The following is a 15,742-nucleotide window of genomic DNA, read 5'->3' as shown; positions in this document are numbered from 1 at the left end:
GCAAGTTAAGGGTATCAGAGGGTTTATGCCTGTATTTATTTCTCCTGATTCAGATCTAGTACAATGTCAGGTATATAGTGATTTCTCAACAAATATTTGTTCGGGCTGCATATGTAAAAAAAAAACAACACACAAATATTTGTTCAGTGAGTGAGTGTGCCTATCTCCTTAAATTTTTATATTTGGAAGATTAATACAAATAAAGAGAAGTGAACCAAATGTACATGTACAAATCAACAAATTATCAAAAAGCAAATACAGCTAGAACCCCACATATCTAAAGAAATGAAATATTCACTAGCTCTCTAGAAACTCCTCTTGTGTTCACTTGCAGTTGCTAACACTTTCTTCTCCCTAAATTAACCATGATCCTGACTTCCAATAAGGTTTAGTTTTAACTTTGTGTGACTGGAATCTTACGTGTTCTTTTTGCTCAAATTTATGAAATTCATCTATGTTTTTGTGTGTAGCTATTTTGATGCATAGAACAAGCTAGGGGTCGAATGTTTTTCCATATGAATTCCATTGTCTCAGCATAATCTATTGAAAAGTTACTTCTTTACTTATTGCTCTGTAATCCTACTTCTGTCATGGAATAAGTGTCCCTACATATATGGGTCTGTCTGTGCACCCTCTTTTCTGTCTCACTGACATATTTGTCTGTCTTCATGGCAACACCATGTTGTCTTAATGAAAATAGTCTTATAGTAAGTCTTCATAGTTAGTAGTAGAAGTCCTCTTACTTTGTACAATAGATTTCTGGCTATTCTTGACCCTTTCTGTGTTCATATAAACTTGAAAATCAGCTTGTCAGTTTCCATAAAGTGGGATTCTAATTGGATTTGCATTGCATGTATACCTCCTTTTGGAAAGACTTGGCATATTTGTAATATTGTGTCTTCCATTCATGAACATGACATATTCCTCCGTTTATTTCCCTCTTCTTTAATTTCTCTCAGTAAGATTTCATAGTTGTCTGTCTAAAAACCTTATACATATAATGTTAAGTTGATTTCGAGGTATTTAGTCTTTGTTTTGTTTTTTGCTATTGTAAATTATATCTTTTTAACATTTATTTACCTGTTTGTTAGTACTATAGTAAAATAATTGTATATATTAATCTTGAATAGGCTAGTTTGTTAAGCTTATTAATTACAATGATCTATCTGTGAATTATTTAGAATTTTCTACATAGACAACTATATTATTCATAAATAATGAGTTTTATTCCTTCCTTTCTAATCTTTATACCTTTTGTTTCTTTTTCTTGCCACAGGACCTTGAGTACAAAAAGAAGTGACTATAGGATGAGTCCTTGCTTGGGGGGTTAAATTTTGCCCCCAAATGGGTACATCAAAGTCAGAAACCCCAGGATCTGTGAATGTGACGCTATTTCCAAATAGGGTTTTTTTTTTTTTTTGCAGATGTAATCAAGTTGAGATCCTATTGAAGTAGGTTATGTGACTAGTGTCCTTGTAAAAAGAGGAGAGACAAAGAAACCCCGCGGGGGAAACACCAGTGAAGACAGAGAAAGAGATTGGAGTGGTACATCTATGAGTCAAGAAATGCCCGGGATAGCTGGCAACCACCAGAAGCCAAGAAGAGACCAGGAAGGACCCTCCCCTAAGGAGAACATGGCCCTGTCAGCACCTCATTTCAGATATCTAGCCTCCAGAACTGTGAGACAATATATTTTTGTTGTTTTAAATGATCCCAGTTTGTGGTACTTTGTTATGGCAAGTCTAGGAAACTCATAATACACTCGTCTGTCCTAATGCCAGAGGAAAAGCTTTCAATATTTTACCATTAAGTCTGATATTTGCTGAATATTCTTTTGAGTGAGGATGTCCTTTTTCAGCTTAAGAGAATTCCTTTTTAGTACTGATTTGTTAAGAGGTTTTGTCACAGATTTGATCAACATCATGTACTGAAAGCAACCAGAAAAATCACATGATTTTCCCTTACTCTGTTCATGTGAATTGCAATGCTTTTCAAATCTTCAGCCATCCTTGCTTTCAGGAATACGCCCAATGTATATTAACCTTTTTTTGTTTGCTACTGTATAGTATATAAAGCAAACTTAACAAGAACTGAAAAAAGGCATTTCTCCTGAAATGAAGTTCAGGAAAAAATACCAGCAAATAAATTGATCTGGCTTTCCAGTTCAGGCCAAGCAAATCACCAGCTTTCCATTTTTATGTTAATGGGTAAGTTTGCTATTTTTGTTCAGAATATTTGCATCTATATTCAAATCAGACCAGCTTAAAAATTTCCTTTTGGGGATTTCCTGTCAGTGTTGTTGTTGTTGTTGTTGTTGTTTGGGGGGGGGGGGGGTCAGGATTATGTTAGCACCTTAACATGAATTGGCAAATGGTAGGGGGTTTTGCTATGCTCTGAAAAGATTTGTGAGTGATTGCCATTATTTCTGCCTTGATTGTTTCTTTCAAGCCGTCTGTGCCTAGAGTTTTCTTCCTTGTAGTTTTAAATTATAGGTTAATGTTTTTAACAATTGAAGGCTATTTAAATTTTGTATTCTGTCAATTTTTACATGTATATTTTGAGAAATTTACTTCGTTTATATTTGTAAATTTATTTACATGAATTTGTTTAATACATCTTTTTATAATTTTGTAGGTCTGCAGGGCTTACAGTAAAGGTTTTTTTCATCCCTGACATTGACTGTTTTTACCTTTTTTCTTTTTTTTTTCAACAGCTCCATCAAATGAGCTTAGGATTATAATATGTTTGATTTTATTTCATTACTTTATGTCTTCATTCCTTCCTTCTCTTTCTTTGAGTTTAATTTCCTGTGATTTTCTATCGCGTTGAAATAGACTATTTTTTTTTCACTTAGCAGTATGCATTAACATTTCTTCCCTATCATCTAATGGCTTAATAACTCATTTGTTTTTTTATTGCTGGATAGCTCTCCATTGTATGCTATACCACTGTTTATCCATTTACCTACTAAAGTACAGCCCTTGATTGCTTCCAAGTTATGGAATTAGGAAAAAAGACACTATTAACTCTGTATACAAGTTTTTACACAGGTGTAATTTTTCAATTTCTTTGGATGAACGCCTTGTAGAGTGATTGCTGGATCATACGGTAAGAGTATGTTTCATTTCGTAAGAAACTGCCGCACTGTCTTCCATGGTGACTGTACCAGCAGTGAGTGAGTTCCTGTCGCTCCACATCCTTGCCAGCATTGGGTGGTGGTAGTGTTTTCAATTTTAGCTATTCTAATAGGTGTGTGTGTGTGTGGCAGGGTTGCCGGGTGGGGAGGGTGGGTATAGTAGTTTAGCTCTTAATGTTGTGTAAGCCGAATTCTTTTTTTTTTTTTTCCTTAAATGCATGAATAACAACATTCCTGAGAAGAAAGAATCCTGAAAACAATGACACAAAGCACTTAGGTTGTGTTTTTTTCCATTTGTTTAAACTAAAAACAAAACCAAGAATAAGTTACTCGTTTCTCCCATCACCTACTCCCACTGCTGGCAATCACCATCTGTTCTCTGTATGAGATTAGTTTTTTTGTTTGTTTGTTTGCTTTTGGTTTTTTTAAGATTCCACCTATGAGAAATCATGTGATATTTGTCTTTCTCTCTGTGATTTATTTTCCTTAATTCATCAAATTTTTTAGCCTTTCTTCTTTTATATCTATGTGCAATTAAAATGATAAAATTCCCCTTAAGCAGCACAGCTTTAGATGCTTTCCACATCTAAAATTTTGATATGTAGTATCTTCGTTATCATTCAGTTCAGTTCAGTTCAGTCACTCAGTCATGTCCGACTCTTTGTGACCCCATGGACAGCAGCACACCAGGCCTCCGTGTCCATCACCAACTCCCAGAGTCCACCCAAACCCATGTCCATCCAGTCGGTGATGCCATCCAACCATCTCCTCTCTGTCATCCCCTTCTCCTCCTGCCATCAGTCTTTCCCAGCATCAGGGTCTTTTCCAATGAGTCAGTTCTTCGCATCAGGTGGCCAAAGTATTGGAGTTTCACCTTCAGCATCAGTTCTTCCAGTGAACACCCAGGACTGATCTCCTTTAGGATGGACTGGTTGGACCTCCTTGCAGTCCAAGGGACTCTCAAGAGTCTTCTCCAACATCACAGTTCCAAAGCATCAATTCTTCTGTGCTCAGCTTTCTTTATAGTACAACTCTCACATCCATACATGACCACTGGAAAAACCATAGCCTTGACTAGACAGACCTTTGGTGGCAAAGTAATATCTCTGCTTTTTAATATGCTGTCTAGGTTGGTCATAACTTTCCTTCCAAGGACTAAGCGTCTTTTAATTTCATTGCTGCAATCACCATCTGCAGTGATTTTGGAGCCCAGAAAAATAAAGTCAGCCACTGTTTCCACTGTTTCCCCATCTGTTTGCCATGATCATTCAGTTAAAAATATTTTCAAACTTACACTTAAAAAAACTCATGTTGCTTAGAAGTATAGTTTATTTCCAAAACATAACTCTTGAACAATCCTATAATTAATAAGTCCTAGCTTAGTTGTATTGTGGTAAGAAATCATACTCTTTATTATTTGATTCTTTTAAAACACTTGGAGACTTGATTTATGACATAAGTTCTGGTCAGTTTGGGGGGGAAGCAGTTTCCTGTGTATTCAGTGCCTTCTGCCCTTGCTGGACTCAGTATTCTGTGTATGTCCATTAGATCGAGCTTGTTAATCCTGCATTTCATGTCTCTATCATTCTTGACTTTTTATCTGCTTGTTATAAGGGTTATAAGAGTTATTATAGGAGTGTGTTAAAATTTCTCGTTATCACTATAGATTGTCAATTTCTCCTCCTAGATTTGTAAATTTTTCTTCATGTGTTTTAAGGCAACTTTACTATATATGAGTGCAAAAAAAATGCAATACTATTTTTTGATAAATTGAATTTTTTGTAATTATTAAGTATCACTCTTTACTTCTGGTAATGCTTTCAGCCTTGAAGTCTGAACTATAACTCACCATCTTTCTTTTGGCTACTGAATGCATGGTTTATCTTTTACTATGATTCTACTTTTAATCTATGTCCTTATATTTCAATATATCTCTTGTAAATAGCATAAGTTGTTTCTTTAATAAAGTTTGGTATCTTTACCTTAAGTAGAATATATAACCTGTTTACGTTTAATGCATTTACTTCATGTTTTGATTTAAATACAATGTCTTCATATTTTATTTCTATTGGTACCTTATTTTATGTTTCTCTTTATCCCTTTTCTTGCCTTACTCTGATTTGATGGAACAGATTTTAGTGTTCTGAATTCCTCCTATACTAGTCTGATATTTACTCATCCTTTCAATACTCTTTCAGTAGTCTTATTAGAGATTATAGCATGCGATCTTGATTTTTCAAAGTGACTTGTTAGTTTTATTCTCTTTCTGGATAGTATAAAACCTCAGGACGCTTAATTCTATTTGCTTTTATGTAATTTTGTGTAGGTATAGTCATGAATTTTATTTTTATCCCTACAATTCATAATCAGTTCAGTTCAATTGCTCAGACAACTCTTTGTGACCCCATGGACTGTGTCATGCCAGGCTTCCCTGGCATTGTCCATTACCAATTCCCGGAACTTACTCAAACTCATGTCTGTTGAGTCAGTGATGCCATCCAACCATCTCATCCTCTGTCATTCTCTTCTCCTCCTGCCATCAGTCTTTCCCAGCATCAGGGTCTTTTCCAATGAGTCAGTTCTTCGCATCAGGTGGCCAAAGTATTGGAGTTTCACCTTCAGCATCAGTCCTTCCAATGAATATTCAGGACTGATTTCCTTTAGGATGGACTGGTTGGATCTCCTTGCAGTCCAAGGGACTCTCAAAAGTCTTCTCCAACACCACAGTTCAAAAGCATGAATTCTTTGGCGCTCAGCTTTCTTTATGGTCCAACTCTCACATCCATACATGACTACTGGAAAAACCATACCTTTGATTATATGGACCTTTGACAGCAAAGTAATGTCTCTGCTTTTTAATATGCTGCCTAGGTTTGTCATAGCTTTTCTTCCAAGGAGCAAGTGTCATTTAATTTCATGGCTACAGTCACCATCTGCAGTGATTTTGGAGTCCCCCTCAAAATAAAGTCTCTCACTGTTTCCATTGTTTCCCCTTCTGTTTGCCATTAAGTGATGGGACCAGATGCCATGTTCTTCGTTTTTTGAACGTTGAGTTTGAAGCCAGCTTTTTCACTCTCCTCTTTCACTTTCATCAAGAGGCTCTTCAATTTCCTCTTTGCTTTCTGCCATAAGGATGGTGTTATCTGCATATCTGAGATTATTGATATTTCTCCTAGCAATCTTGATTCCAGCTTGTGCTTCATCCAGCCCAGCATTTTGCATGATGCATATGAGTTAAATAAGCAGAGTGACAATATACAGCCTTGATGTATTCCTTTCCCAATTTGGAACCAGTCTGTTGTTCCATGTCTGATTCTAACTGTTGCTCTTGACTTGCATACAGGTTTCTCAGGAGGCAGGTAGGGTAGTCTGGTATTCTCATATCTTGAAGAATTTTCCACAGTTTGTTGTGATCCACACAGTCAAAGGCTTTGGTGTAGTCAGTAAAGCAGAAGTAAATGTTTTTCTGGAACGCTCTTGCTTTTTTGATGATCCAACAGATGTTGGCAATTTGATCTCTGGTTCATCTGCCTTTTCTAAATCCAGCTTGAACATCTGGAAGTTTTCGGTTCATCCACTGTTGAAGCCTCGCTTGGAGAATTTTGAGCATTATTTTGCTAGCGTGTGAGATGAGTGCAATTATGCGGTGGTTTGAACATTCTTTGGCGTTCCCTTTCTTTGGGATTGGAATCAAAACTGACCTTTCCAGTCCTGTGACCACTGCTGAGTTTTCCAAATTTGCTGGTTGGACCTAAATCAAATTCCTTATGATTATACAGTGGAAGTAACAAGTAGATTCAAGGGATTAGATCTGATAGATTGCCTGAAGAACTATGGATGGAGATTCATGACATTGTACAGAAGGCAGTGATCAAGACCATCCCCCAGAAAAAGAAATTCAAAAAGGCAAAATGGTTATCTGAGGAGGCCTTGCAAATAGCTGAGAAAAGAGAAGCTAAAGGCAAAGGAGAACAGGAAAGATATATCCATTTGAATGCAAAGTTCCAAAGAATAGCAAGGAGAGATAAGAAAACCTTCCTCAGTGATCAATGCAAAGAAATAGAGGAAAACAATAAAATGGAAGCTAGAGATCTCATCAAGAAAATTAGAGCTATCAAGAGAACTTTTCATGCAAAGATGGACACAATAAAGGACAGCAATGGACCTAACAGAAGCAGAAGATGCTATTAAGATGCTATGAATTTGAATCAGTTCTAATGAGATGGATGAAACTGGAGCCCATTATACAGAGTGAAGTAAGCCAGAAAGATAAAGATCATTACAGCATACTAACACATATATATGGAATTTAGAAAGATGGTAATGATAACCCTATATGCAAAACAGAAAAAGAGACAGATGTACAGAACAGACTTTTGGACTCCGTGGGAGAAGGCAAGGGTGGGATGTTTCGAGAGAACAGCATGTATATTATCTATAGTGAAACAGATCACCAGCCCAGGTGGGATGCATGAGTCAAGTGCTCGGGCCTGGTGCACTGGGAAGACCCAGAGGAATCGGGTGGAGAGGGAGGTGGGAGGGGGGATCGGGATGGGGAATACATGCAACTCCATGGCTGATTCATGTCAATGTATGACAAAACCCACTGCAATGTTGTGAAGTAATTAGTCTCCAACTAATAAAAAATAATTGGGAAAAAAAAAGAAGTGATTAAAAAGCAAAAATGAAGAGGAATGGGACAACATCTAAGGAAAGAAAAATACCATTTTGTTCTTTCTTAAAACAGTGCTCTGGCCTCTACTGAAATCTAGAACATTCCACCCATCCTTAATGCCTAAACCTGGCTTGTTCAGAGATAGCTATAATAAAAAATGATATGTTTTTTCCAAAGGAAAAAAAGAAAGATGCTATGAAGATGCTATTAAGAAAAGGTGGCAAGAATAAACAGAACTATACAAAAAACATCGTCATGACCCAGATAATCATGATGGTGTGATTACTCACCTAGGGCCAGATATCCTGGAATGCAAAGTCAAGTGGGCCTTAGGAAGCATCACTACAAACAAAACAAGTGGAGGTGATGGAATTCCATTGAGTTATTTCCAATCCTAAAAGATGATGCTGTTAAAGTGCTGCACTCAGTATGCCAGAAAATTTGGAAAACTCAGTATTGTCTAATAAAATCATATATTTATCCAAATATTTGCATTGTCTTTGCTCTTATTATTTCCTGTACTTCTAACTTTACACACTGATCATTTTCCTCCTGCCTAAAGAATTCTATTTGGTATTTCCTTAAGTGCTAGTCTGCTGGTAAGAAATTATTTTATTTTTATCTGGAAATGCCATTCCTGAAGGATATTTTTGCCCAGTATAAAATTATTTTCATTCAACCGTATGAACATGTCATTTCTTTTGACTTCTCATTTCTATTATCTCTGTTGAGAAATCTGCTATTACTCCTTTGAAAGCAATCTGTCCTTTTAAAATCTAGATGATTTTAATATCTTTCTATATTATATTTTCAAAGCAGTTATATTAGAATTTGCTTAAGTAAAGATTTCTTTTTATTTATCCTGCTTGCGATTCATGGACTTCCCTTGTAGCTCAGTTGGTCAAGAATCTGCCTGCAATGCAGGAGACCCAGGTTCAATTCCTGTATTGGGAAGATGCTCTGGCAAAGGAACTGGCAACCCACTCCAGTGTTCTGCCTGGAGAATCCCATCTACAGAGGAGCCTGGCAGACTACAGTCCATGGGGTCACAAGAGTCAGACACAACTCAGCAACTAAACCATCACTACCTAGGTTGGTCATAGCTATTCTTCGAAGGAGCAAGTCTTTGAGCTTCCCTTGGCTCAGCTGGTAAAGAATCAGCCTGCAGTGCAGGAGACCTGGGTTCAGTCCCTGGGTTGGGAAGATTCCCTGGAAAAGGGGACCACTACCCACTCCAGTATTCTAGCCTGGAGAATTCCACGGGCTGTATAGTACATAGGGTCACAAAGAGTTGTACACGATAGAGTGACTTTCCCTTCGCTGGGATTCATAGGGCTTCTTAATCCTGTGACTTGATGTCGCTTAACAATTTTAGAAAAGTTTCAGTCATTCAAAAATCACTTATAAGCTGTGCCACTACCTAAAGCAATTACTTTCATTTGTGTGCATTCCTTCATGGTCTCTTTCACATGTTTCTAAAGCATTTTTGTGATACAATAGTGGTGTAAATTGTATAATTTAAATAACAGATAAAAGGTAAGATTGATATAAAATGTGTACAGTATATATTGCATCTATGCAAATGTATTGCATTTATGAAATGTGAAAAGGATTCACTAGTGTGTCGGCAGTTATCTTTTGTAGTATTAAAGAAAACTGGAGGTTTATATTTGTAGCTTGCCACTTTTGTTGTAGTTTTGATTCATCATAAAGAGTGTTGTGTTTCATTTACTAATGATTTATGAGTACCAGAGAGTACAGTTTTATCATATTTAGGTTTTTTCCTAGTATATCATAAGCAGGTTTTACATTTCAGCTGCTTTTAATATAAATATGGCTCTCAAAGCTACCTCTCAGTGTCATTCAAAACATTTTATTTCTTTGCCATTGTGTTACTTTTTTCCTCATTTATAAATGACATCTTAGTTGAGTCAAATGTTACTTTCCCTCAAACTACAAAGAAGCTTTGCTAAATTAAATTCATGTTTAGAAAATAAATGCTGAAAACACCAACACAGTATACTACGCATATATATGGAATTTAGAAATGTGGTAATGATAACCCTATATGCAAGACAGAAAAAGAGACACAGATGTATAGAACAGACTTTTGGACTCTATGGAAGAAGGCGAAGGTGGGATGATCTGAGAGAACTGCATCGAAACATGTATATTATCAAGTGTAAGACAGATCGCCAGCCCAGGTTGGATGCATGAGACAAGTGCTCGGGGCTGGTGCACTGGGATGACCCAGAGGGATGGGATGGGGAGGGAGGTGGGAGGGAGGTTTAGGATGAGGAACACATGTAAATCCATGGCTGATTCATGTCAAAGTATGGCAAAAACCACTACAATAGTGTAAAGTAATTAGCCTCCAACTAATAAAAATAATTGGGAAAAAATTTTAAAAAAAGAAATATGGGTTAGGTTCTCATTTAGTTCCAATCAAGCTAATGTTTCTACACAACAGGTTGGTTAATAAATAAAGACATAAGACTGGGAAAACCAGGGTTCAAAATCACCTCAAATTTCTGAAAAAGTACCTGAATTCAATAAAGGGAAATTTAATAAAGTTGATCCTGAACTCCTCAAAAAAAAAAAAAAAAGAAAAGAAAAATGCTGAAGGCTTTTGTTAATTACTGCATTTGAATGGTGGGTTTTTGCCTGGAAAATTCCTTTCAGTTGTTGGGATGAGGGTGAAGTCACCTTAAATCACCAAGAAGTGTAACGGTATGGCTAGGACTCAGTATTGGAGTGAAGTCACTGGGACTCTCTTACTGTTTCCATCTTTAATGTGCATAGCACACTTTTTCCTGGAGCTAATTATTTACTCAAATGTTCTCCCTTCACAGACCACCTATGCCAAACCTCAGTGACGAAGTCTTCAAGGACTTAGAAGGTCAACTTGCCTTTCTTCTCACCTTCCCAGAGCTCCTCTGCTGGCCAGAAGAGAAGTGGGAGCATTGACGTCTGTTGACATTTACCTACATTAGGCACTGGGGTAAAAAAACGAAGATTTGAAGATCCTTGGTTCCTGCCCTCAAGGAGCTTCAGAGGTAGAATGTGTATATGAAATGGGATTAAACTATATAAAGTGATTTTTCTTTCATGCCAGTCAATGGTTCTGAGAGCATGAGGGGGAGATCAAGGCCATTAAAAATGACCATGGAGGGGCAATCTCACCTTCATTGAGTTCCTACCGTGTGCAAGATCCTGTGAGCAGAGGATTATTAGAAACATATAAAACTGAGGAACTGAAGTTCATCTGAAACTTTAATATGCCTGTTTCTATGAATTTCAAGTGTGAAATTACACAATTATCTAACTTAAAGTCAGTGGCCACAAATGGTTAATTTAGGGAACATAGCACAAACTGTGGAAAACTCTTCAAGAGATGGGAATGCCAGACCACCTTACCTGCTTCCTGAGAAACCTGTATGCAGGTCATGAAGTAACAGAACTGGATATGGAACAACAGACTGGCTCCAAATTGGGAAAAGAGTATGTCAAGGCTGTATATTGTCATCCTGCTTATTTAAGTTATATGCAGAGTACATCATGAGAAATGCCGGACTGGATGAAGCACAAGCTGGAATCAAGATTGCTGGGAGAAATATCAGTACCTTCAGATACACAGATGACACCATGCTTATGGCAGAAAGTGAAGAAGAACTAAAGAGCCTCTTGATGAAAGTGAAAGAGGAGAGGGAAAAATCTGGCTTAAAACTCAACTTTCAACAAATGAAAATCATGACATCCAATCCCATCACTTCATGGCAAAATAGATGGGGAAACAATGAAAACAGCGAGAGACTATTTTTTGGGGCTCCAAAATCACTGCAGATGGTGACTGCAGCCCTAAAATTAAAAGATGCTTGCTCCTTGGAAGAAAAGCTATGACCAAACTAGGCAGCATATTGAAAAGCAGAGACATTACTTTGCCAACAAAGGTCCATGTAGGCAAAGCTATGGTTTTTCCAGTAGTCATGTATGGATGTGAGAGTTGGACCATAAGGAAAGCTGAGCACTGAAGAATTGATGCTTTTGAACTGTAGTGTTGGAGAAGACTCTTGAGAATCCCTTGGACTGCAAGATGATCCAACCAGTTCATCCTAAAGGAGATCAATCCTGAATATTCATTGGAAGGACTGATGCTGAAGGTGAAACTCCAATACTTTGGCCACCTGATGCCAAGAACTGACTCATTGGAAAAAACCCTGATGCTGGGAAAGACTGATGGCAGGAGGAGAAGGGGATGACAGAGGACCAAATGGTTGGATAACATCACCAGCTCGATGGACATGAGTTTGAATAAGCTCCAGGAGATGGTGAAGAACAGGGAAGCCTAGCATACTGCAGCCCATGGGGTTGCATAGAGTTGGACATAACTGAGCAACTGAACAACAAGAAGCATAGTTGGGTTTGAGTATGATGATTGGGAAGGGGTGAGAAGTGGAGAGCAAGTGAATATGGTTCTTGCAACTTAGAGTGAAAAACCAGATTGAATAAACACTGATTATATTCCAGAAATTAGGGGAAATCTATTTACTTGAGAGAACTAAAATTGAATGCTATGAAACCCTGATGATTCTTGCTGCATGCTGCATTGATCTGAGTGCTGAATGTGTCTACCTTGACAGGTTCAGGCAACCTTTCCAAAAAATTCTTTGGAAAAAATCAGTTATTTAATTGATCTATATATTTATGTTTGCTCCTTTTCACTATTATTTACTATTCACCTAGGCTGCCAACTTTTAAACAATCTTGGTACAAATGTTTGGTCCTAAACCTTAGCAGATAGATGTGTTTTATGTAACAGTTACGGAGTCCATTAACATGAAGCACTAAAGCGCAAAAAGAAACGAAAGAGATTTATAAGCATGTGAAGTACCCTCACCAGAGACAGTTGAAATAATAAATTCAAAGTCAGAGGAACATTTATGAAGTTATTGGAAGCAGATTTATCTACTTCAAAACATGTTTTGTGGGACTGAAACATACCATCTACTATGCTTAATTTAAGAGGTAAAATCTACAAATTGACTCTCATTTATTGGTTTAACTGTATCTCCCTATATTTAAGGAAACTTAACTGTTGCAGAAGAGAGAAATCTCTGTTTAAATATTTCTGTCATGTGCATTCTTGGTAATAGAAATTGCCGTAATGACTTTTCTTTAAAAATTCAAAATTTGGGAAAGCTTAAATTATTAGTATTTTTAAGTGACTTTATTTTTTTTCTTTTTTCATTTATTTTTATTAGTTGGAGGATAATTACTTTACAATATTGTAGTGGTTTTTGCCATACATTTACATGAATCAGCCATGGATTTACATGTGTTCCCCATCCCGATCCCCCCTCCCACGTCCCTCACCATCCCATCCCTCTGGGTCTTCCCAGTGCACCAGCTCTGAGCACTTGTCTCATGCACCCAACCTGGGCTGGTGATCTGTTTCACACTTGGTAATATACATGTTTCAATGCTATTCTCTCAGATAATCCCACCCTTGCCTTCACCCACAGACTCCAAAAGTCTGACTTTAAAACACTTCTAGCACTACTGTTTCACAGAAATACTCAATTCTGAGCCCAAGTGCTGGTAACAACATTAGTCTAGAGGGCAACTTTTTCTTGGCTGCAACTAGAGATATTATTAGCATCTACAGAAGCACACATCGTCTCCCCCACCAAAAAAAAAGTTGGCAAAGTAAAATGGTGGCATTTGTCTCCTCGTTAAAACATCAGATTGACAAAGTCCATGTACTACTCGGTTTCAAAAAGTCCCAGCTCTTTTAAACACTGGCATTCTTATCATTTTGCGCATTCAGTGCTGACTGCTAGCTAACAGTGTCTGTGTGGATTTCTCCTTGAATATCTTTCCCCATCAACTGATAAGCCAGTCGCTCCTAGGATTTCTGGTCAAGAGCAGTGCTCAAGAAAGAAAGCTGATAGTACATATTTGAAATTGTTGCAGTCCACATTCCTTCTCTTCTTGTTCCGTTTATTTGTTTCTTTCTTTCTATTTGAAGGTAGGTCTAAAGGCTACTTATTGTGCTTTCAGATGGAGATGGCCCCGGCACAGAGTGGCAGTTTAATACGCTTTCCTTGGGGAGGAAAGACACTGACGCTGTAAATCTAGCCTGTATTTGCTGTCGTAGGGCTAATCCATGGCCATAAAATTAGAGTCAAGTATAAAATAAATGGCAAGCCACTGTGTTCCCGTCAATCTATACAAATAAGCTAATGTATTATTTTAGGAGTGAAAACAATATTCTTAATAGCTCCTTAAATATGTGTTTAAGTTCCAGTATGTGCAAATTTATTTTTACAATAAAAATGTTAGGATTAAGGAAAATAGAAAAAAATAATCAAAGTCCTGTTCTCTCAAAAGACAAACCTTTAGTGCTTTGTTGATTTTCCTTAGGCTTTTGGTTATTTTGCTCATCTGACTTTTTATTTTTCATTGCATTTGATTAATATAATACTCTCTGGGATGTCTTTTTAATATCTATTTATTTATTTAGCCTGCAGTAGGTCTTCATTGCTGTATCTGGGCTTTCTCTAGTTGTAGTGTGCGGGTTTCTCATCGCGGTGAATTGACAGGTGGATTCTTTACCATCGGACCACCAGAGAAGTCCTGAGATGTCTTTTATGATCATGTGTAAGTCATGACTAAAATGCTCTTGGAAGACAGAAGATGGTTTACAGAAATAAAAAAATGTTCAATATTCTCTCCTGCCACAACAAAGACATTGTTCAAAAGAAAAGATTTTCAGATCTTGCAACCACTGCAGTCATTTTCTTTTTTTTTTAATTTATTTTTAATTGGAGAATGATTGCTTTACAATGTTGTATTGGTTTCTGCCATACAACAATGTGAAGCAGCCAAAAGTATACACAGGTCCCCACCCCCCACCCCATCCCATCCCTCCAGCTTGTCACAGAGCACCAGTTTGAGGCTCTCTGTGTCAAACACGCAGACTCCCCTGGCTATCTCTTTTACATACGGTAGTGTATATGTCTCAGTGCCACTCCCTCAATTCATCCCACCCTCTTCTTACCCTTCTGTGTTCACAAGTCTGTCCTCTGTGTCTCTGTCTCTATTCCTGCCCTGCAAATAGGTTCATCAGCACCATTTTTCTAGATTCTATATATGTACATTAATAACGATATTTGTTTTCTCTTTCTGACTTACTTCACTCTGTATAACAGGCTCTGGGTTCATCTACCTCACTAGAACTGACTCAAATTTATTCCTTTTTATGGCTGAGTAATATTCCATCGCTTAAATGCACCACAACTTCTTTATCCATTCATCTGTCAGTGGACATCTAGGTTGCTTCCATGTCCTGGCTTTTGTAAACAGTGCTGCAATGAACGTTGGGGTGCGTGTGTCTTTTTCAATTACGGTTTTCTCAGGGTGTGTGCCCAGGAGTGGCATTGCTTTGTCATTTGGTAGTTTTCAGTCATTTTTCAAAAGTAGCAAGTGAAAATGGAATTTGAAATGGATGTAGAAAGAAGGGAGAAGAATCCCCTGTCCAGGCAGGCCCAGGTGTGGAGAGTCACCCATTTTCTCGGTGAGTCCTCCGAGCCCACCTGTTCTTGGGGTGATACCAGCTCCTTGCACACCTGAGTGCCTCCTCTGAGGTGCTGCCAGCGCCAACCAGACCCAGCTTCCATCCAGCGCCTCCCAGCCTGACAGAGAATAGTGATGTCTGGGGAAGGAAAAGAACTCGGTGCAGGTTCGCCAGCAGCCTGGAGGGGAAAGCCCGCTGGGGCTGCCAGCCAAGGACTTCCCTGCAGGGACAGCCACACTTGGTCTGTTCTCAAGCATAGGCCAGATGAAAGATTTTAAATAGGGGAGGAGGGATGATTTTTTAGCTCTCTTTCTACCAAGGACCCATCATAAACTGATCTCAAAGATCTGAAAAG

The sequence above is a fragment of the Muntiacus reevesi genome, chromosome 1 (genome assembly GCF_963930625.1).
Source record: "Muntiacus reevesi chromosome 1, mMunRee1.1, whole genome shotgun sequence".
NCBI classification, from domain to species: domain Eukaryota; kingdom Metazoa; phylum Chordata; class Mammalia; order Artiodactyla; family Cervidae; genus Muntiacus; species Muntiacus reevesi.
The sequence above is the reverse complement of the archived record's forward strand: the minus strand, read 5'-3'. Positions refer to the sequence as shown.